The following is a 21844-nucleotide window of genomic DNA, read 5'->3' on the forward strand; positions in this document are numbered from 1 at the left end:
ATACAGCACAATTATCCACAGTTCTGATAGATACAGAGCCCCAATCTGTTGTGGAATGAGGCAGGTATGAATAAATAAACATGGCAATGTTCCCCACTCCATGGGTTTTTGGACATTACCTACTCCGTGGGTAAAATGACATTACCTATTTCATGGGGATAAGGAACATGGACTGCCTCGGGAGGAGGGTAGAGTGGGATTATCAGTGAATGGAATTATGTGTGAGTCCTGCACACATAATTCCTCTGGAGGCACAGAGGAGGGTTGCCCTTCATCTGTGATATACTTTAACTTGTCGACTCTGCAGAGTGCACCTGCCACTAACAACACTCCCAGGTGCTTTAAATTCCTACAGCTAGAATCACTCTTTTAGGTCAAGACATTTTCTCCTTGTCAATGTGCCACTTTGCTTCCTGGGAGCCAGGGCAGCAAAGCATTCAGGCCCACGGATACTATCTTGGGCTTCTTTTGGGTGAATTGTTCAACTCTGAGGTCTCTTGTTGGAGTTTAGTCAGGATGAAAGTCCCTAAGGCCTATAGCAGTAGTTAAACTCGATTGCATGTAAGAATCGCCTGAGGGGCTTTTAAAACTCCTAATACCAGGCCATACTCCCAGATGATTAAACCAGAACCTCTGAAGGTAGGACCCAGGCTGTATTTTTTTAAGCCCCCCCCCCCCCCCGCCAGCAACATGGTTCTAGACTGTGAATAAGCTTGAGAACCAGTGACTTACACCATTTTTAAAGGTAATTTAAAAAAAGTAATTGTATAATTCAGAGAGCAGATTAGCATTTTCTAGGGACTGAGGCTAGGGCAGTGTGTCCACTGGGGCAATAACATGTGGGATTTGGAAACACCCATGAACTCATGTGAACTATAGCGCCTAGGTCTACAAAAGCCTCTGCTGCTATTTTAAGGAAGTGAAAGAGAACTGAAGGGTGTCCTGCTGTAACACAACTCTTGTGGGCCCCAGCCTTCCTCTGCTGGCTTTGCCTTTAGTCTGCTTCTGGCCAGGTTCCGGCAGTGACCAGAGTCTCATATTTGCAGGGTGGCTTCAATTCTGTTCACATGTAAAAGCCTTCTGGGCACACTGGTAATTTCAGACCACCAGGGTAATTTGAAAAAAAAAGATGTGTCTTACGGAGTTTGTCCAGCCTGTAGAAATGTAGATAAAAACTGAGGCCAGGGCTGTAGTGACTCCTGCCAGAGCTCGGGACTATGCCAGAGTGTGCAGTGTAGATGCCATCTGCGGCCCAAAGGGATTTTAATCAGCTGAACTGAGCAACTGGTCCTGGGAGGCCCAGGCAAGGCAACAACCTACCAGCACAACCAAAGGGGATTCAGGCCATACAGTAGGGGAAGGTGTTGGACTAAGTCCCCAGAGCCCAGTCCCGCCTTGATTCCAGAATTCATTCCTGTGGTCAGAAGTCGCCAAAGCTCTTGGCCCTATGGAACCCCACCTTGGTGCTGAGCACAGAGAAGTAAGTGCTTCTTGTCCTTAGCTGTTCACAAGACAAGGCGCAAAGTGTCTTTAGTCGGGGCTGACCACTAGGGGGACCTCCACGCCAGGTCGCGGGGTTCGAGTGCAGCCGGACTCCAGTGGGACGCAGAGCCTTCCAGACGGGTTGATCAGAGACAGGGAATGAGGCTGCCTTCAGGCCAACCTCAACTTGGACTGGATCCTACGGGTCCGGAAAGTCCGGACACCCAAAGTGTTGCTACTCTGGGTGTGCCTCCAATCGGTTTTTCCGTGGCTTCTCTCTTTGCAACTCTAGATACAAATTGCTTTTCTGCTTCCTCGTTTTCATTTCCTACGGCCGGGGAATGAATGGTGCTGAAGGGCTGAAGAAGCCCAGGGGACAGGCAGCACCAGAGCCAGGAACCGCCCGTCGGTGTCTCCGGGACCGGAAGGGTGCAGGGCGGGGAGGCAACAGGAGAGGGGCGGGGCTCACGGGGGCGTGGTCTGAGGGAGGCGGGGCTTGTAGCACCGTCCAGGGGGCGGGGCCACGGCTGGGCTGACTAGGCGAAGGCAGGTTCGAAAGGGCGGAGTTGACGAGGCCGGTCCCCAAGGACAGGGAACCGGTGGCGGACCGGTCCCTGCGGACCGCCGCGGAGCCCGAGAAGGAAGGGGAGTGGAGGGGCGGTCCCAGGGGAAGGAGGGCGGGGAGAAGCGGGGGCTCCGGGACGAGCCTCCTGTGGGTCCCGCCCCCGTCACGTGGGCTCCAGACCCGGCCGCTGCCGCTCGGTCCGCTGGTTGGTCGGTCAGTTGGTCGGTGGGTCAGTGGCCTGCAGCTCGGTTCTCGGCTCTCATGTTCGGAGGTGGGAGGGACACGGGAGCGGCCCTCACACCTGAGCCGCCCGGAGAGGAGCCCAGCACCCAGGTCAGTGGGCTGTCCCCACGCCCCAGGTCCCCTGCGCGTTCCGGGCCGGGAGCCCCCCGCGGGTACATTGCCTAGGTAACCGAAAGCCCCCAGATTCAAGAACCACTCGAGGAGTGGGGGTCAGTGCCAGTTAGGGCCCCAGAGTGGGTCCCAGATGCGAGGGCAGGAACCCTCTTCCTCTTCTCTGGCCAGAAGACTGGGAGGAGGGTATAACTCCCGAGGAGGATTTGCTTCGAATTTTCACCCAACCCTGCCTGGGATCCATGGACAATCCGCGCCCCTGCAGGTGCCAGCATGGCCCTGGAGATGCGCTGGATGGTCATTCACTTCAGTTTTGTGCGGTATGTCACCGAAGCATCAGAGTAACTAGAGAGCACAAGGCGGGGGGGGGTGGTCAGGCAGCTTAGTGTCTCTTTGCCCAAGCATATCTGTTCAGTGTGGTCAGATGCAACGCCTCGACTGAGACTAACTCTATACTCTAATTGCAAAAATGCAACATGCCATCAAAGTCTCAAGCCACTGCAGTCCTAGGAGACTGCCAGATGGGGATGGTCCTACTTAAAAGTGGGCTTCTCCTCTCCCTCATGACATCCCAACTCCAGACCCGCAGTTTTTCTTCAAATGAAAATAAGATTATGTATTTAAAAGCTAGAATTTCCAAAGTTTGTGTAGGATTGAAACAGGTATTCTAACTAGTGTTTAATCCTCTTAAAAAACAAACACAGAGTGTTGTAGTTTGCTTTCAGAGCAGCTGGATATTTGGTATCGGTGGGTCCCCCTTTGCATATTTTGGTCTACTTCCTATCTTTCTCTCCACTTGTCTCTTTCCTTTCCCAGTTACTTAATTGATTATAATACAAATCGGAAGTGTTTCCAAATTGTATGTTGCATTTTGTGAAGTTAAATGCCCAACTACAGGAAGGTAGTTGGCTGTGCACAAAATTCATCTTCAAGATGTTCAGTCTTTGATTATTGTTTGTATCTGGAAAACAAAATATTATTTGATTTCGAGATTATTTCTCTCTTGGGGTTGGAAGGCAGCCCATTAGTATTCTGCTTAAATTCATATTTAAACAACTATGAAGTGGGAGATGAGAGAGATTAGTGCATTTCTTACTGCATTCATACATGATTTTATTCATACATTTATTATTATTATTCTTACTTAGAAATTAGATGATGTGCCAGTTATTAGCTTATTGCTACTGGGGGGGGTGACAAACTGAGAATCATGGTCTCTTCTTTACTGGGGTAGCTATGGCAGGTGCACTGGTTTTAAGACCATGCACTGGTTTTAAGTACAATGACAAATGCCCTGAAGGAGGGAAGAGCAAAGAGTTATGGGAATTCCTGTCTTTCACCTGAGCAGGGAAGGAAGATCTGGGATAATTTCAAGAAAGGGGTGATGTGTGTGATCCATCTCGGAGGATTTCTCCTGGGCGTCTCCAGGCAGAGGTGGGTAGAGCATGACCTGGGCTGAGATCTGTGTAGGCAGGGCAAGCACCAGCTAGTCATGAGAAGTGGCAAGTGGTCTAACTGGACTCCCAGAGCAAGTGCTAGACAATAAAGCTGGTGACAAGGATGAAACATGGCCCCAGTGGGCCGTGAAAGCCAGGTGCAGAAGTCTGGACTTAGAAAGCATGGAGCCAGTGACAGGTTTTAATCAAGGGATTGACTGTGAGCTTCTCAAAGTCCAGGACCTTGGCCCTTGACCCTCCCAACCCCTAGCCAGACGGAGAGAAAATCCAGTAAATATTTGTGGAATGAATGGTCAGGCAACCCTTTGGAGCTGAGCTTCTCAACCTTTAACAAGCTTAAGAATCACGAGGGGGGTCTTAATTCAAATGCAGATTCTGATTCCTACCTAGGTCAGGGGTGGAACCTGATCTGCCTTTCTAACACATTCCAGGGTGGTGCTCTTCACTATCTATGGCAAGGATTAAGGACCTTGGTTTGCAAACCTGGGGAGCTTTTAAACTGTTTGGATGAAGTGGGTCTGGGATGGTGTTCCCAAGTTCCCCCAAGGGTGATGCTGCTGAAGGCCAAGGTGGAGCCTGCTCTAGCCCACTGTGGCTGTGGCAAGGAGTGAGCAGAGGGGAAAGACCCTGGGATGGAGGGACCAGTTAGGACATTGAAAATCCACCAGCATAGAAGCAGTGAGGCCTTCTATTGGGCCTGAGTGGGACAGGTGGGAGAGACTTTGGAAAGATAGAATCTGTGGGCCAGGGGGCCAGGGAGTATGTGGTATCTGTCTTCAGACTGACTGGACTGCTTCCAGAAGTGAGGATAGGGGAATGATTCCGAGACAATTCAGCTTTGGAGAAGAATGGCATGCCCTTTAGGCTCTACCATTTGACATAATAACATTCGGAAGTTGGTTTTAACGTGGATGTCACAATTTTTTTTTTTTTCTGAAATACAAACCTGTTCATGACTTCCCTGCTTAGAATCCTCTGGCTGATCCCCTCTTGCAAAATATAAGGAGGAAAAGCTAATATGAATGCAACTAATGAGGTATCTAGACATTTATTAAGTTCCCAGACTGTGCACTCCCATTCGAGAGGCGACACTTGGGTGGGGGGAGATGTGACATTGTCACCACTTGGTGCGGGCACAACTAGGCTGAAGCTTTTGGCAGCTTTGTTTTTTTCTGGAGTCACTATTTTTCCTGCTTCCTCTTTGTGGTGGTTCCACTTTATGTTTCCTGGCATCAGTCTTTGGTTTCAACACTTGCTGGCATCTAGGTGTCTCGGTTTTCAAAGAGCCCACAGGTGGTTTCAGAAAGGTGGGCTATATCCCTTATAGACTCTGAGAGCCAGGTCTCCTTGGCCCTTGCAGAGCTTCAAGACACCCATTCTTATCTCTGACCCACTTAGTAAATAATCTGGGAGATGCAATCTGTTTAGCTTCAAACCCAGATCTCCTCAAGGCCTTGCGATTTTCCAGGGGGCTGCTAACACAGCTTTGTCTTCAGGAAATTTAAGATTTTTACTTAGTGCTCCTAGGTAATTCTTACTTTGGTGCTCCTCTATAATTCTTGCTTTCATTTCCTCTGTCTGTCACGTATGCCCTTATGCACACAGAGAACTGACTCTTCACTGTACACCATGCTCTTAATCACCATGTTCCATGTCATGTAGTCATTTGGCCCTGTTAACGTATCTGTGGATGGAAGGTCTGCACAAGATGGGATAGGTTGCCTCCCTGATAGGATAAAGTATAACATCCTTCTTTGGCCTTCCAGGCTCTGCAAAGGCTGGCAATAATTTAGCTCGCCAGCTGTATCTCCACTGTTCCCCAAACCGAGTAGCTCAAGAGATCCTATCTTTTGTGCCTCTCTGTCTTTGCATGTACTATTTGCTCTTCTTGGAAAGCTTTTTGTCTGCCCCGTGAGCTGAACGGACTCTTATTAACTTCAGGATGCAGATCAAACTCTTGAAGCACCTCTCCTCCCCCCACCTCCAAGTCACTTTTACTCTTCTCTCTAGTACATACATGTAGCATCAACTGGAGAACTGCGCTATGGTCCTGAGGTGCCTTATTGGCGTGTCTCTGTCCACACCCACTCCAGACTCTTGTGTGCAGCCCTACATCTAGCAGATGTCCAGGAAGAGTTTGTGATAAACATGGGCCTGGAGCTGGCTGGTTTTGCAATGTCTGCTTCAGTAAAAGGGGAAAAGAGTAGGCTATTCTGCACAGGTGATGAGGGAAGAAACAAGAACAGAACCTGAAAGACTGGGACAAGCCCAGTGAGGAGTGTCCCACATGGCTAGAGTCAGAGGGTGGAGTGGGGAGGGGACACTGGGAGAGGTGAGACTGCAGTCTTAGGCTGGGGAGAGGTCAGGGAAGGCCTTGAGTATTGAAGCTAAGGAATTGACATTTTCTTCTCATGATATTGAAGGCCTTTTGGTGTGGAAAACACGTGGTGAACTCTCTGCTTTCAGGAGGATTCAGGGCTGAAAAGGGCAGGTTGCAGGACCAAGGAGCAACTCCCTGTGAGAATATGCTCTTGGAATAACCCATAGAGGTAGCTTAGGGTGTAAATCAAGGCAATGGCAATAGAGATGGAGAGTGAGTGATCTTGTCCAGAAATCCTGCAGGATTTGGTGACTGACTGGATTTGAGGGAGAGGGAAAGGCATCAAATTGGACACTGACACTTTGTGCTAATGTGCTGGGAGAAGAACGAGGCATTGTTAGTAGCATGAGAGCAAGGAGGAGATTCTTGGAAGGGGGAAGGGAAACGAGGATGGTTGATTCCTTTTGGAATCAGAAGAGAGCCTTGAGTAGTTTCTCATATCACACACACACACACACACACACACTCACATACACACACACACACACACACACACACACACACACACACGAATGGTGAAGCTACCCAAAGGAACCTATGCAGGGTCACCTGCTGCTGGTGGCAGAAGCCAGGCCTCCTGGCCCTGTGGCCTGGGCCTCTTTGTAGCACTGTGAGTTGGCCAGAGAAGAGCTGCCAGAGGTCCAGATGGAGATTCCATTAGGCAGTGAAAAATGGGAAAAAGACCAGGTTTAGGGTGAATTCAGTCTGCAGAGCAGCTAAAGCTGGAATCTTAGAGGTCAAGAATTCAGAAGGGAGTCTGTTTGTAGCCATTGCCAATGGGGGTTTGAAGGCTCATGCATCCTCCTTTCTGTCCTATGGCCTACTATATGTGGGCTGATGGAAAGTAGGGAGTGTTTTATGGTATGGACACTCATACTTGTTAGTGCTCCATGTTGGTACATGTGTATCGAGTGGTTTTTCTGGGAATACAACCACCAATCTGTCAGTTCTGTGGAAAGATGTATTCCAAAACCCACACACTTTTGCTCCACCCCCCCGACAAAGTTTAGGGACGCATCCAATCAGTCCCGAGAAGTGGCCTGTGCAGTGTTGGAGTGGGGGGTGGTGGGTGGCACCCATCTGGGGAAGGCATCCAGCCTTAGGGACCTGGTTCCTCCAAGCAGAGGGCTGTGAGTAGGACCAGTGTCAGGGGGCCAGATGGATGGCGGAGGGCCATAGCTGTCAGGGGAGGGGAGAAGACCTTATCTAGAATCTGACTGATGCCTGGAGACTCAGTGACCCTGAGGCTGGATTTCCTCTCCTCCTCCTCTCTCCCTTCCACACCTTTCTGTCTGGCCAGGTCCCTCACTCTCCAGCCTCCCAAGGACAGGTCCTGCCTTTGCCATGGCACAGCGTCACCTTAGTTTGCTAAGACAGAGCTGGGCTAATGCATGTCAAACACTTAGATTATTGCCTGGTATGTGGTAATTGCCAAGTGAAAACAAAGACAAGGAAGCCTGGGGTTCAACTTCGAGGGAAAACTTGTCAAGCCTCCTGGCTCTTTTGAATTATGCAGCTGGATCTCTGGGAAGTTTCTACCTTATCTTGTTTTGATTTTTTGTTTTTGTGCTATTAATTAATTAATTAATTTATTTTTACTGATACTAAAATGGGTGCAGGGCCTTCTCATCCATGGTAAAGAATCAAGGATAGCCATGGATTGCAGACTTGGGACTTGGGTTGTCCAGGAATGACTCAGGAATGACTTATGCAGAGGTGAGTGGGTGGAGGGCCTTCTGACAAATCTCCAAGAACAGATTCTTAACCCAGGTGAGGCTGTTCAGGGGAATTGATGGCAGCCTGGCCTCTCCTCAGGCCTATAGCTGCTGAGCCGGTCTCAGGCGGCTCTGCTTTGGGTATATCTGTTTCTTCCTGGTGATGAGGACAGGCATAAGGAAGGGTTCATCCAAAATCCTAGGGTTGATCTCTGTCTGCTCAGGGATAGCCACTGCTTGCTGGTTGCTGGGAGTCTGCTCAGTGGGCATAGTCAGAACTCCTGCCCAGACTCCCAGGTGAAAACGTAAATCCACAGTGAGTTGTGTGCATGGTTGGAATGTACCAGTCACATGTAGCTGGGCCTCTCAGCTGGGCAGGGACCACTCTAACTGGGAGGGCCACCCTTATGACTGCACTGCTATCCCAAGAAGTCTTAGCAAGCTTCTCCAACCTGCTTCTGGCAGAAAAGCCCAGAAATCTCTGCCAAAAGGAACTCTTAAGGTTGATAAACCATGTGTGTGTGTGTGTGTGTGTGTGTGTGTGTGTGTGTGTGTGTGAGAGAGAGAGAGAGAGAGAGAGAGAGAGAGAGAGAGAGAAAGGAAGGAAGGAAGGAAGGAAGGAAGGAAGGAAGGGTGGGAAGGAGGAAAGAAAGGAAGGAAGGGAAAGAGAGAGAGAGAAAGAGGTAGTTGTATAGGAGCCAAAGGTCTGTTGTAGGGATTAGGGAAGAGAGGAGGGCAGAGCCACAGCTGAGGCCAGGAACACCAAGAATCAGTTACCCTTGTTTCTTACATGCACTCGTGGCAACTCCACTCTCTTCAGGGGCAACAGTCCTTCTCCCAACACAGGGCCTTGATTCCCCTGAATCAAAGAGGTTTTTGCAGGAATAGCTAGCTGGACACTGCGTGGCTTCACCAAGGCAAAAGAGGTGTCGGCAGACTGGCCCCACGGAAAGCTGCCTCCAGAAGAAGGATATGGGGGGCTTCCGGCTTTGATGGGGTTTACAAAGGGCTTGTCTCATGAGGTGGGTGATATTATTCCCATTTCACGGGAGGCAAATACGTGCCAGAGAAGTGATTTTTTAAAAAAAGACCCAGAGTTTTAGATTTAATTTATTGTCCAAATTGGGACACTCGAGAGAGAAAGGAGGCAGACAAATGCTGGGTGGGGTCCTGGGGTGACAGGACTATCTTGGGTGTACCAGGGATGTGGTGTCGAACTCCAGATTCAGTAAGCAACCAGGTCAGGTAAGGGGGGGGGTGGTGGTGGCTGGAGGACTGGAGAGAGAGGATTGCAGTAGGGGGAGGGGAGACGTTAGAACTTGAATTTGGACGGGAAAGGAAGATTCTTCTTAATTCAACATTTTACCAAAGAAAAGGAATAGTTCTTGGCTCTGACACCTGACCTTGACTGGATGTCATGAAAAAGTTTTATTACATAAGCTCTTCCTGTGACCAGCCAAGACATCTGGTTCTTCTATGCAGTGCCGCTCACCCGGTAACAACAACAACCACCCTGTGCGTCCGTCTAGGTTTTCGCCACGCCAGCTCACTGGAACTGCATAGTGCCTCGGGCGGGGATTATTGTCCTGCTTCTGGAGATGAGGAAACTGATTCCTGCCTATCCCCCTCCTTCCAGCATGGCGGGCAGCAGGTGTTCTCCACCATGAGGACCTGGCCTCCCTGATCTCCGAGGTCCCTGCTAGCTCTAGAGTATGGACTTTGAACCAGACAGGCCTCCCTTTAAATCCCCCTTAAATCCCCCTGTACACAGATTTTCTGTCACTGCTTTGAGCTTTAAGTTCCTCATCTGTTAAATGGGAACAATAATAAGCCTATTTCATTTGGTTCTTGTGATGATGAAATGAGAGGATGCACTTACCGTGTTGCCTGTGGTGCTTGGCTCATCCCATGTCATCCTCTTCTCAGGAAGCCCGGAAAAAACTGCATTGTCAAGAAGAGTGATTTATATCATCTAGCGGGCTTATTCTGAAACTTTGGAGCAAGTAGCGTTCTCTGGGCCTCTAGGTGTGACACGGAAGGGGCAGCCCTGGTGAAGGTGAGCAGGGAGTTCATAAGGCAGAAGTACATGGCAGCCTGGTTTCAGATGGCTGGTCACCCATGTATAGGATGAAAGCAGCAGAGAAAGCTGAGCACCCAAATCAGCTCTGTGAGATGTGGCATGTGGCAGGGAGGTGCAGAGTCCTGCCTGCAGACTCCAAAAATCAATGGTGTGAGTTTCCTACCTGACCATGTGGAAAAGCCCATATAGGTTGCCTTAGCCTGGTTGCATTAATAGAAGTCCTGGCTTTAGACCTTGCTAGAAGATCATCCCACTAGCCTGCACTGGCCAAGGCTGGACACACCACACGCTGGGAGTAGGAGGAGAGATGCTCTCTGCTGCAAAGCTGGAGTCTGTGCTCTGCAAGGTTTGAAAGGACTTGAGAACTGACAGGAAGACACCAGGGCCATGACTGATTTTCAGGTCGGACCTATCTTGTTGTGTGTTGCTCAGAGGGCAGAGTTGGGAGTCCATGGTGGTGATGGGAGAGAGAATTAGAGAAGAGGCAGATTTCATTTCGCACTGATGTAAGAAATTCCACAGAATTCACGCTGATCTTTAGGGGGAGGCAGCAGTCTTATAGCCTGTGTTGTGGTCTATGTAAAGAGGGCGTTGTCCAAGCGGTATTGGTTAGAGAGAAGTTTGCAAAATAGTAGGGGAGGCAGATTTGCTGGGAGGTCTAACTAAGAGAACGGCAGGACTGTGGGGGATAGTTGGCTTCTGAGCAGAGATGAGTTGCAGCAAACGCAGGGTGGGATGAAGGCTGGAGGCCAGGAGGGGGTGGCTGCAAACTCTGCAGGACTTTCTCTGTCCCAAGCCACAGGCCAAAGTCCTGCCTGTAACAGGGTTTGGGAGAAAAGCTTTGTGGCCTGAAACTCTGAAGCTGTGACCCCAAAGAAGTGATTAGACTCTGTGCATTCTCTGTTCCTGCCTACCTTGGCTCAGCCACCTATCCGGGGCTCGAAGTTTCTTACAGACTCATGGTCACGCCTTGAAGATTTTGAGAACACAGCATCCTGGCATCTGAAGAACCTGGGCCATGTGGTCTGAGGCACTGGCTCACAGCATCCAAGAGGGGATGGCAGGTATAGGAAGGAGACATCCAGGAAGGCACTGGGCACGACACTGGGAAGTCTGACTGTCTGTCTGCAGCCTGGGCTGCAGAGCGAGCTTCCAGCCCTAAAAGGAGCTGGGGAAGGGCTGTGGGCAGCAGGGCCTTATTCAAGTAGGCTGAGGTTTTGGGTGGGGTGTATGGGCGGAGGATGGAGAGTGTTGTGGTTAAGCAACGTGGATGCCTGTGGGGCACGCTATCCTGGCCTGGTTGGCAGGGAGGGAGGCCAGGGACGCCCTAAAGTCAGAACTGGCCCACTGGATCTAAGGAAAGTCCCCCTTTCAGGAGCAGAGGTAGAGCATAATTCTAAGTACTCTGGAGGCAATAAACTTGTGACCTCATTTATTATTTCAGGCACTGAATGATTTTTGACCATCCTCTATGCTGAGGACTGGGATGATGGGAACATGAGAGGAGTGAGACATGTCCTCTGCTTGGATAGCACTTAAGGAGTGTGCTCCTTTCTCAAAACAGGCAATAATGACCAAACCACAGAGAGAACATTCAGAGAAAGAAGCGTTTGGGGTACCTGGCTTGCTGAGGAAGTGGCATTTGAGATGTGTCTGGAAGGAAAGATGGGGAACAGAGACTCCCCTTCCTCTGGGTGAAGGGCATTTCTGGCTCAGGGAACAGCAACGCACAAAGGAAGGTGTGGGGATGGTGAATTAAGGGGCGGTTGCAGACAACAGCCAGGGGTTTGCTTTGGCTACAACTGAGGAATGGGGTTATATGGGTAACTGGGACTGGAAATCCTCATTTATTAAGTCCCCGCCGGGCGTCAGGGACCGAGCACAGAGCCATCTGTGCTGATGTACATCTCACAGGGGCCTCTCAGGGCTTTCACCCAGCAGGAAAAGTGACTTTCCTAAGGTTCCCTAACTGGCAAGAGGCTGAAATAAGACTTACACCTGGTCTACCTGATCCTCAAACCCATGTTTTTTCCACTCTATCTTGCCACCATGTTGAGAGGTCAGATTATTCAGAGTCTTAAATTTACCATGAAGATCCAATTCTTCATGTTGAGGTGGGAAGATGGTCAGTCTGCATGTGTCGGATGACATTAACCTGTGAGAAGCACTTGGTGGACGTGACCAGATTGTTAAGGATACACAGCCAGCCCCAATAAGTATATATGTACACACACAAAGACCTATTTGGAAGTAAGTCTCTAAAATAGTAGGAAGTTGCATAGTTCCGTGGTGCCATAGAAACTGTTACTTCCTGAGCACCATAGGCAATTGCTGATTTCCTGGCTGGATTTCTCCCACTCTATAAAGTACATGAGAATGGGGCAAGATAACCTGGAATCTAATCTAATTTCTACAAAAAGCCTCTTGGCTTAGCTACTTTATCATTAGTGACAAGTTGCCTACAACCCACCTCATCTGTTGGAGACCCCAGGGTGTCAGCCGTAAAGGGATAGGTAAGATGGTGCTCTGGATTGGGTTGGAAGGTGGGGTGAGGGACTAGAGTCGGAGAAACCTCGGCAGTAACCCAGGTAGGGGTGTGGGGGTGGAGAGAGGCCAACACTGTTCAGTAAACTGGCTGGGAGCCTGCCTGTGCAGGGGTGTCGAGTGGGGGCTGGGGTGCCTGTGTGAAAGGAGAGCACCGTTTCCACCAAGCGTGTTCAGGCTCTGAGCAGGTGGGCACTGGTGGTGGCTGCCTGCTGAAGTTGGGCTCCTTCCTTATTCTGTATGCTATAGAGCCAGCCAGTCCTTATTGCTGATTGTGCCTGTCTACCCAGGGCCCCATCCTCTCTGTTCAGCTTGGCCGTACAGCCAGAGCTCAGAACCCAGATCCAGCCACAGCCTCTTCTTTAGGGTGGACCCGGGGTCCTTCGGGCTGCCCAATGGGACGCTTCCCCTCAGCCTGGAAAGAAAGCCTGAGAAGACCACCTTAGGGAGGCTGGGTACAGATTGGGTAATATCTGGGCTGCAGAGACTCGGGATCTCATGTTAACAGGAGACTTCAGGTGGGACAGTGCCCTCCCTCTGTGTCCTGCCTACTAATCAGGCACTTTGAAAACTGTTAAGGGCTGCTCCAGGGTCATGAATCTAGTCCTCAAACATCATGGTTATTTGTATTTGAAAGAGAATTTTATTTTATTTTATTTTTTACTCTTTTTAACGTTTATTTTTTATTTTTTTAAATATGAAATTTATTGTAAAAACCACATAATTTTCAAGAGAGAGCAAGAGAGGGGAGGGGCAGAGAAAGAGAGAGACACACAGAATCTGAAGCAGGCTCCAGGCTGTGAGGTGTCAGCACAGAGCCCAATGTGGGGCTTGAACTCACGAGATGTGAGATCATGACCAGCGCTGAAGTGAGACACTTAACTGACTAGGCCACCCAGGTGCCCCTGAAAGAGAATTTTAAATAAATCTAGCAACAGTTGAATGAGGGATGGCGTGAGAAGGCTTCCACAGGCTACATGAGACCCACGTCTTGTTGCATCACTGTCACACACCGCGTATGGCAACCTTTCCTAAGTAATCCCAGGAGCAATTGCCCGTTTGGCCATAGATAGGTGTTCTGTGAGAGTGTGATGTCCACAGGGAGCAACTGTGAGGCCTCTCGGCCACCAGGACAACTTGACCATCTTCTGTCAAAGCCACCTCTGAATTAAATGGGCTCTCCTGACACCAGTGCCCAGGGCCAGGGACCTCCCGCTCCATGAATGTGGTCAGGACATGGCCCTTCCTGCCCCCAACCCCAGGAGCCCAGCTTCAGCTTCAGCCTCCATGTTTGGGGTCTCCCAAATCCATCTCCCGGCTGTGACTTCTCTGCCAGGTGCCTGCCTGGCCCATGAACAACATAAACCCTGCCTGCTCACTGTCCCAAAGTGAGGTGCCTGAGAGACCCTGGTGGAATGGCTGAGAAAGCTGCCAAGGGGCTCTAAGAGTAAGCACAAGATCAGTGGGACACTTTCTGCTCTGGAAGACTTGGTGGCCTGGACCTTTCTGTCCAATACTGCTAGAGAATCACAGAAAGTTTGGCGCACGTGTGCTGTGTTTGTAGCCCCAGGGTCTGCCTAACTGGGGGCTGGCTCCAGGGAATTTGGTAACTTCTCAAAGGGAGTCAGTGTCATGTATTTTTTCCCCTAACCCTAGCAGTTAGGGCCTGATAAGAGGTCTTGGCCAAGTCCATCTTCTGGAATAGTGCACTTAGGGACATGTTCTCTGAGAGGAGAGAGGCAACGTGTTGCAAATCTACTGGGCCGGGCACTGAGCGGGGTGGTTTACTCTGTCCTCTCTCGTAACCCTCCGACCAGCCCTGTGTGAGGCAGGTATTATTATCTCCGTTACATAGTAACCCGAGAGGTTAATATCTATTACCCAAGATCAAAAACTAACCCAGCTCTAAGGAGCAAAGCCAGGATTTAAACGCAAGTCTGACTGCAAAGCTTGGACTCATTCTACTGCCTCCCCCTGCTCCGCTCCTTCCTCAGGGGCATGGGAAGGAGTGCAGGAGCTCGGAGTTTGGAACAGGGGTGGCAGGGGGCAGGAGGGATCTCCTGTTGGTACTTCCTGCCCCTGCTGTGGGTCCTTTCTACCCTTTCACTATGAATCTGAGAAACTGCTGGGGGATCTCCCATGGGAAATAGCCCTGATCTATGGACAAGAAGTGAGAAATATGGAGAGAGGCCCCCAGGAGCAATTGCAGATGCTCCCACCACCCGGGGATCAGACCGACTGACTTCCAGGAGTGAGACCTCTTGGGCACCGGGAGAAGGGAATTCTCTAGCTGGCTTGTCTTTGGTCTGCAGGAGTATGTGTGCAATGGCAGATTCCTGGATCACTTTTCTCAGGAAAACACCCACATCACTCTGGCCTAAGTGCTGTCAGGGGCAAATGTCTTGTGATAGGTGAGCTGAGATTAGTGCCCTGGGCCTTGCCCTCCTTCCCCCCATCACATGCTGGAGTTGTTGAATTGGGTTGAAGAGGAGACAGACAGCTGGGCCCAGGGCACTTAGCTCCTTGAATGCAGCTTAAGAGCCAGTCAGCTGCCACGTCTCAGAGTTTCCTCCTTGAAGCCCAACAAAGTCTGGCCTTGATCCCTGGTCATGTCCCATTTGGAGCTGACTTGCAAAGATAGATAAAGGACTATGAGGAACTGTCCCTACCTGGATGTTGTTTAAGTCTTCCTCAGACTGATAGGGATGGGGAACAGGGCCCCACATCTCTGGAGAGGAGGCCCTGTGTCCGCAGGTTAGTGTGTCCGGGATCAGAACGGGGCGGGTCCTAGCTTGTTAGCCCTGCCATAACAACACACACAGATTAGCTGGACTAAATGACAGAAATGTGTTGTTTCTCAGGCGGGAGGCTGGAAGTCCAAGATCAAGGTGTCGGTGGGCTTGGTTTCCTCTGAGGCCTCTGTCTTTGACTTGTAAATGGTCATCTCCCTGTGTCCTCACATGGTCTTCCCTCTGTACCCATCTGTGTCCTTATGAGAACACCAGTCATGTTGGATTAGGGTCCACCCCCATGACCTCGTTTTAACTTAATTATCTCTTTAAAGAGTATGCTTCTAAAGATAGTCACCTTCTAAGGTACTGGGTGTTGGGACTTCAACATACGAATTTGGGGAGGGGGATACGCTTTGGCCTATGACAGGATGTTTCCCAAATCCTCAGTGAACAAGCCTCCGTGTCCTGGTGAGGTAAGAGAGGCAGTCACTGCCGGTCCTGCCGAGGCACCAGGAGAGGAAGGTAGGCCCAACACAGTCAGTGCAGGAGGCTTGATTGGCCTTGTCCAAAGGCTCAGCCCCGAAAAGTCCAGGCCAGGCAGTTCCCTTGTAGTCTAGGCTCTCTAGCAGCAGTGGGTTCTGTGTGTCATCTTCATCTGCCTCCCATGTGGTCCTCAGGCCTCCAGTGAAGACAGAGCTGCTAATACCCTACTAATGAAAACCCTCCAGCCCAGGCCTACAGAGGAAGCCCCTTTCTCCCGACAGAGGCGGGAGCCAGGCTGTCCTTGCCAGTGCACACAGCCTGCCTTTAGGGAAATTCCCTGGTCTCTTACTGGTCTAAACGTTTTCCTCCCCAGTGCAAAAAGAAAACTGTTGCATCGATTCAAAATTAAACTGTTTGACAAGTGTTGAAATGAAGCCTCAAAAGACAGAATAAACTTTGATTAATCCAGTTAGTATTTACCTAAAGCCTGCCAAATTCTGGGGTCTGTGCTCCCCCCGAGCCAGCTTGGGAGGCACATAGGAGGTAGCCAGCTACAGGCTACAGTTATGTATGAGGCCCCTGAACATTCTAGATGATAGAGAAAACTCGCCAATTCAGATCTGTTTTTTTTTTTCTTGTTGCTTAGCATTGTAAAATAATAGAATAAGTGGAAATGCCTGGTTTTATCATCTGTTAGGGGAAGTTACGTTCTCTTCTCCCGTCAGTCCTGTGGAAATCTACCTGCATTCACCACTTGTCCCTAGGTTGTGCCAGGGCCAAGCACGGTCAAGTCATTCTTACAGCAGAGCTCCTTCACCTCTGAAGATTAGTCCACGAAGAGGGGGTCTCGTGTACAGAGAAAGTGAGAGGGGAGAGGCTGCCATGGACGACTCCCCACCTTTATTCAGAAAGGTGGCCAAGCTCGCTCGTGCTCTTTCTCACATGCCCCTCCTCCTTTTGCCCTCCACTCAGTGCACACACCTAACATCTCTCATCAGCTAGCATATACTGAGTGTCTACCTGTGTGTTGGGTTCACGGCTGGGTTCCGAGGATGGGAACGTGAATAGAACATACTCCTTGCTCTCAAGCATTTTAATTTAGAAGAGGAGACAGACATATCGAGGACTTGGACAACCAGAGCCATAAGCAAGTTGATGCAGGTGAGTACCAAGTATGGCAGAAGCAGAGAGGAAGAGCCAGCCAGCACCTTCAGGCACTGGGGGGTGATGGTGTCAGGAAAGGCTTCCTTGGGTCGGTACATTTGGATAAGGTCTTAGAATGGGTGAGATTTAAAAGTATAGCTGGAGAAAAGCACCCCAAACAGAGGAATAGGGAAATCCTTCAGTTATTTAGGGAGTAGGAACTGGCTCAGTGGGGTTGAACTAAGAGTGTGGTGAGAAGTGCAGCTGGGAAGGTGGATCTTGTAAGAGGGCTTAGATGGCTGAGCTAAGGAATACAGCTTTGTTCCTGAAGCAATGGGGAAACCATGGAGGGTTTGGGAGCAGAGGAGTAATGCCTTGGGAAAGGTGGGTTGGAGAAGAGTCGTCCAGAAGTAGGAAGCCTAGAGGAGGCAGCTTTGGCAATCAGGGAGAGGGTGGAGGCAGGGTGGAGAGATGATAAGGGTCTGAAGGAGAGTGAGCTGAGTGAGCCTTTGGTCATTTGGTCGGGCGTTAGGATCTACAGAGAGCCTGAATGGCACTGTACAATAAGTGCCATTTGTGTCACTAGGAATTGAGGTTCAAACCCCAGTTCTGGTTCTCTTGATCCCCAGCAAGGAAAGGTGGAATCCTGTGCCCCCCTCTGGGGAAGCTCAGATCCCTAAGTGCTGGATTTAAAAAACAAACAAACAAACAAACAAACAGGAAACCTTTGTTATAAAAAAAATTCAAACACACACAAAAGTAGAAGAAATCATATAATGAATCAATTTACTTATCAACTAGCTTCAACCATAAGCCCTTGCTGGTTATATTTTTAGGGGATATTTTTTGTGATGAAGCTTCTTGAAAGTATTCATGTTGAGGCTACATTTAAAGCATTTCTCTGAGTCTGTCTATCATTAGGTTGAGGCACTGAAATGACTTGATGTCTGTTTGTTCTGGTCTCTGCTGAGAAAATTGACAAGACTAATCTATAAACTAAATAGCAATGAAGTAATTCACTCTGGCGGGCATTGCCCAGTGGCCACAGCACAAACACCTGTCCTCCTAGACTGCCCTCCTGGCATTTCCCACGGGTGGATTACAGGGTCATCTGCAGGTTGCTGGGGATCCAGGCTCCCTGACAGAGGACACTGTGTGGATGGTAGGGGTCACCCAAGCTGCTGTGGGGCCTCCTTGCTAGTGATGAGTACTCATACCTCCAGAGATGATGTACTGGTCACCAGTGTGCCATACAGACCAACACAGACCAGGCCTTCTATGGCCACTGCCACTTCATCCTTCACTGAGTGACCCAGGTTGGTGCGCGTTTGATAATTATTTGTACTGCGTAAGCGCTGTCTGGTTTTAGCACCAACTGAAAAATCAGACAGATGGAGACTAACATATCAGCTCTGGGGCTAATAAAGATGTTGAGAATGGCCAGCAGGGTTCCCAGTGCATCCCTTTCCTTACCTGGCATATCTACCTAGGCCAGAGATCTGGAACAAGGCAGCTCTGGAAAAAGAGAGGGAAGGGTGGGGGTTCCTTCCCCCCATTCCCTCAATCAGATACTTAGCGGTCCAAGAAAGAGGATGTCAGCCCCTGTTGGATATCCCTATGGCAACATGAAACAACCAAAATGGAAGCGTGAGCAAGTTGTGGGTCAGCAGAGATGCTCTTAGACAAGTAGGAGTAGGGATGCTGTCATAAAAGAAGGAGAATCACCTTGAAGAATTAGTTTCGATGGATAGAGACTAGAGAAGTGACCATTAGTTTGAGGGGACGGCATGAGAAAGACACTGCAAAATGAGAATGCCTTCCTATGGCTGGAGTATCAAGAAATCAGAAGGGTACAGTTGGAAGTGGCCAGGCTTGGCGAGGAAGTGCTGCAGAGTGGTTAAGAATATGACCTTGGAGTTGTACTGCCCGGGTTCAATCCCATCTCCACTGCTTCCAGGATGTGTGATTTGAGCAGTCGTTTAACCTCTGCAAGTTTCAGTTTCCTTGTCTGTAAAATTTGGATAACAATAGTTTATAAATATTGAGGAATGAGACACACATAAATATTTAGCTTGGTGCAGAATGAGTGTTTAAGAAATGGCAGCCGTTAGTATTACCATCATGTGTCCAGGACAATTTGGGGTAAGCTAACAGATGCTTAGATGCCAGGCTCATGAGCTTGGATTGCTGTGGGAGAGGCCAGGTGAGAGGAGGCCCTTCAAGGCCTAGGTTCAGACACCTGAACACAGCTGGGCCTGCTGTGGGAGGGATGATATGGAGCAGCGCCTCCCTGCCCAGAGCAATCCACAGGGGCCTGTCTGCTGTTTGAAGGCAAGGGTGGGTCACAGGGGAACGCATAGTGTGCAGGTCAAGCAGGCCAGGAGCTACCAAGAGAGAGCAGGACCATGCTGAGAGAGTTTCTGATCATGCTCAATCTCTGGGGCTGCTAAGAAATAGCCAGAAAGCTGAAGAGCATTTGAATGCTTTGGTCTGGAGCTTACAAAAGTAGTCTAGTGTTACGAGTTGTGAATATGGAGGTGAAGTATGGATTGTCCAGGGAGAGACTGTAGAAGAAACAGGAAGAGAGCTGAGCACAGGGACGGTGAGTGGAAGCTGAGACATAGGACATTTAGTGAAGGAAGAGGATCTGGAAGAACCCAGAGAGCTTTTTGTCCCCGATGCCAAAGGAGGAGAGCATCTCATGGGGTTTTGTGTGGATGAGATGCCAAGGAAAGCAATCCTAGCCAACACTGACTGATTGCCCGTCTAAGTGCTTTACTTGTATGAACTCCTGTAACCTTCACAACCACCTTTGAGACAGGTGCTTAAGTTATCCTCATCTGACAGATGAGGAAGCAGAGGCACAGGAGACCCCTGGCCAGGGAGCATTAGAGACGGGGTCTGACCACAGTCCAGCTCTACAGCTCAGCTTGTGCTTTAAGCCCACCCTTTGCTGCCTCTCACAGGAGTAAGAATGGATATAGCTTGGGGGGTGGGGGGCAGCAGCATCAAGGCACAAAAATGGAGATCTAATGGCAGCAGGCCTGGAGAGAACAGGAGGAGGTGAGCGCTTTGGTAGTGAAGCCAAGGAGAAACATGAGGTGGTGGCTGAAGGAAGGGTTTTAGGAGAGCAGAGGCTTTGATATTTGTGTGGTCCAGAGGAAGGAGTAGGAGAGGGGACAGAGGCACAGTCAGTGTAGAGAGGACACCACTGAGAGCCTGGGCCACAGTGGTACTAGATTAGGGGAGGTCTTAGGAGGCCAGAAGGGGAGTTGAGGGATTAGGTTTCTCACCAAAGAAAGATGTGTGGTAGTTTGCCGAGGCGAGTCTGGTAGGAAGGATGCACCAGATTAAAGATCTAGGTGCAGGAAGATCTGGTGGAGCTGAAGCTCCTGAACTTGCCTTCTCAGGCAGGGGGAGATGGGGTGAGCAGTGACCCGGTGGCATGAGCTGTGGAGGTGGCTGGAGGGAGGTGGGCAGGTGTCAGGGAATGATCTTGTGTGCTGACTGCTGACATACAGCAGGCCCCTGCAGTAGGGGGCCCATCTCTGCTGTCCAGGGGTGCTGAAAGGGGAAATGGAGTCAGAGGAGAGTGTGGGAAGGTTCCTAAGGTGGGCAGTGGAAGGAACAGCCTGCCATGGCCCGGTCCTCGGGGAGGGGGAATTCTGAGTGAGCTTCCCTGAGAAGGTCCTAGCATCCTGCTGCATTATTGCTGGTAAAGGACAGGCAGCTTCCAGGTAGATTCCTTCAGTGACTCCCATTGCCTGATGGGTAAAAGCCAAGTTCTAGAGAGACCACTCATAAGCTGGTCCTGGCCTCATTTGCTGTCATTCTTTCCCAGTCCTCTGGTCACACCAAGCTGTATGCTTTCACAAGCATGCATGCACATGCACGTACACACACCTGTCCCCCAACATACTTTAGGATATGTACACTCCTTACTCCGTTTGCAGTGCGTTCACATTTCTGTGTGTTGCCCATCAGAGATACTACACTTGCTCCCTGAAACTTTCTGGGATTGCCCATACTTGCACTGGTCACTCCTTCCTCCTGCCCCTCACCCTGAACATGCTCAGCTTCCCTCTCCCGGGAGTATACCGGGTGCCGTATTGTTGCATACGTGTCTTTCTGGAATCACAGGGCAATCTATGGTGCCCGGCACCTACCAGCTTCCCCTCGACTGATCCCCACTTGTATGAGTGGGTGACACACTGAGCCTTATTATCCGTAAAATGATGAGCAAATGGTCAATTTTCAAAACTCAGCTTCTCTTTGAAAGTACCTTCTGTGTGATATTTTACATGTTGCTTGGTTACTGAGCTAGTGACATTGTAATATTGCCATTAGCACTGAATTGCTATCTGAACTTGATTTTAGGGATGATGGGAATTTCAGGGAAATGATGCTTTTCTTCTCACAAAGGAATACTGTGATGACTTTAAAATTAGACCATTAACTTATCCATTTCTGAAGTCGAAGTTGGTAAAGCCAAAGTTTGTTGGCTCTGCCTTATAGATCCCAGATAGAGGCCCAGTTCTACATGGACCCTTCACATTCTATTTGACGTGGATGAGCGACGAAAGTGTTTTGACCCTTGGAAGATAAAGAAGTAGCATTCATTCATTTCCTCTTAGCATCTACTCCAGGGTTTTACAGATGATGCGGGGCAAATAGTGTTTGTTAAATAGATAAATTTAGATAAATAGATAAAAATATATACATTGATTTTTAGGAGTCATGCATCTTTTATGACAGTTTCCTGTCCCATGTTTTCTTTTTTCAAGTAAAATATGATCTTGTAACAGTTGAAGGGGGTCAGGGCAGTGCACAGAATCCCCATGAAGACACTGTATGAAGGGGAGAAGTTAGCAGTGTCTTGGCCCCCGGTGTTTTGAGCCCTGTTTGTTTG

The 21844-nt window shown here is 49.6% G+C and overlaps 1 protein-coding gene across 7 annotated transcripts in view; it reads left to right on the plus strand.

Annotated features, from left to right (window-relative positions):
- Positions 1-2090: 2090 nt before the first annotated feature.
- Positions 2091-21844, plus strand: part of PPFIBP2 (PPFIA binding protein 2) — a 157935-nt gene continuing 138181 nt past the window's right edge. For 2 of the 7 annotated variants that reach the window (XM_047876793.1, XM_047876796.1), the window contains exon 1: positions 2093-2380. The gene's annotated coding sequence lies outside the window, so the exon portion shown is untranslated. Of the gene's footprint in view, positions 2381-21844 lie in introns of all 7 variants that reach the window. The other 5 variants (XM_047876798.1, XM_047876799.1, XM_047876792.1 and 2 more) reach the window with 4 other exon arrangements.

The sequence above is a fragment of the Prionailurus viverrinus genome, chromosome D1 (genome assembly GCF_022837055.1).
Source record: "Prionailurus viverrinus isolate Anna chromosome D1, UM_Priviv_1.0, whole genome shotgun sequence".
Classification (NCBI taxonomy): domain Eukaryota; kingdom Metazoa; phylum Chordata; class Mammalia; order Carnivora; family Felidae; genus Prionailurus; species Prionailurus viverrinus.